The sequence below is a fragment of the Momordica charantia genome, assembly GCF_013281855.1.
Source record: "Momordica charantia cultivar OHB3-1 chromosome 7 unlocalized genomic scaffold, Mcharantia_2.0 BLBB01000007.1, whole genome shotgun sequence".
NCBI lineage: Eukaryota > Viridiplantae > Streptophyta > Magnoliopsida > Cucurbitales > Cucurbitaceae > Momordica > Momordica charantia.
The window spans coordinates 210,316-212,475 of NW_028275165.1; positions in this window are offsets into that span (position 1 = coordinate 210,316).

A 2,160-nucleotide genomic window follows, 5' to 3' on the forward strand; every position below is an offset into this window, starting at 1 on the left:
AGTGAGTGATTAATAGATAAAGTAAAAGTATAGTTATGCTTAAGACAAAAGGAAACCCCTTTTATGTAATTAACTTATACCATTCCATATATGACATATAGCCTTTTAAAATTTAATAAAAATCATTATATCCCTTGTTTCCCATTTATTCCATGCGCCCTCACTATTTTTACCACTAAAATACACTACATAACTTGTAGCTTGTTCATTCTAACATACTTTTGATAAATAAAAAAATACTTTTTAAATTTGGTATCCTACAAATTTCAATAATACTACTTTTAAAGATGCTTACGCATTTAAAATTACCTAAGCAAACTTGAGACTTGTATTTATATTTTTTATTTATGTTGATGGGTACTTATTCACATTTGATTAGCGGCTCATCATCCCACGAGATGAGACGTGGACCATTTATATCTTTTTAGGAAGAAGAAAAGAGGGAAAGAGAATTAGGATTGGTTGGATTGTTGCAAAAAATAGATAAAGGCTAAAAGAGTTGGGAGAATTAGGAAGATAAAAGAGTTTGATGGGAATGGGGGAATTTGGGATTGGGTGCAATTTCAAACCCTTGTGCCCAATCCTCCAAATCAAAGAAAAAGCCAAACTCTAGACAACAGAAACGGCCGTGAAATTTTAAAATTGAAAGCCTCATCCTTTTTATTATTTTAACCTTCCAAATCAATTTCAATCAAACCTTCTTTATCCCACCAACGGCTACGTTTAGATCATCATTATTCAGAGTAAAAATTTCCTCTAGACTTTCTCACATATATGTAATATTTTAACTTATAGCAACAAGTCATAATAAAATTTAAATTAGAAGGTAAATAATTTCTTGATCAATTGAATAAGGCTTGTGTCATTAGGTTAAATTTTAAAATAATCCAATTTCTCACGTATTGTATATTTGAATTGTCTGAATTGTCTTTCCATACATGTAAGTAATGTAATATTTAAAAGAATGAAAAATATTTTGTTCAAATATTTACTGAAATGAGAAACTTAAACTAATAAGTTAAAGCTAAATTTCTCAAATCCAAAAAAAAAGGTTAGGCTAAATTTAATTTTTTTTTTCTAATATATTATCGACATTCCTTTGGATACAATTCTAAATATTAGGGCGATGTCTAACATATATGACTAATATATGAGATGAAGAAAATATGACATCAGGATTTTTAATTTAAGAAGAGCTGGTTGGATTTTTATATTAAGGATAAGGGAAATATTTAAACACCTAAAAATTGTTGAGCGATATATAAAACAATATTTTTATGTCATTATTCTATTATTCAATTGGATCGTTGAGCGAAATTTATTGACATTTTTATGGGAGATTGTGCAAGCTTTTTGTTGATGAAAAATCTGATAGTTTTTGTCGGGTTCAAAATATATATATATATATATATATATATATTTTGGATAAATGGGTCTTTAAAAAAGATGCACACAACGCATGAGATTTGTTTAGAAATAGCCATCACTTTTACCCTTTTTCTTTTTTTCTCGTTTTCTTTTTTTAGTATGTGAAAGTGGGGGAATTTAATCAGAATTTTTATCGAAAATATATGTCATCACTTCTACTTTCTATTTTAACTATTCACATATAATTATTAGTGGGTTTTTAGCAAATTTGACTTAAATGTGATATATTTTTAAGGGTAAAATATATTTTTAATCTTGGACAATAAATTTTTATTTGGTCGCAAAGTTTTATAAACCAACGTTTTAGTTCCAACCTTTAGAATATGATTCTAAATAAAGTAGGTGGCTCCACGATAGATAGTTGTAACGTATTGCACTATTCTGCCTCCATATCCTCCGTAGCTAGATGCAGCTCTTCTGTTACTCTTGGGCATTTATCTTCCTTCTACTGTCTCTAACTCCTCTTCAATTCCTACAACTAATAGGTCATAAAACTCATCAAATGAATTAGAGTTATTAGAAATATTGATGGCGGAAAACTAAATGTTGAAATTAAGAATATGATTCCATATCATTGAGAATAAAGGAGATTTTGAGTATAGAAGTAAGGTAGCTTCACTAATTAGTATCATTTTTTTTTTTAGATTATACTTTAGTCAATGAACTTTTAGGTTTATTCTATTTTGATACTTAAATTTTTAAATTGTCTATTTTAATTTTTAAACTTTACAA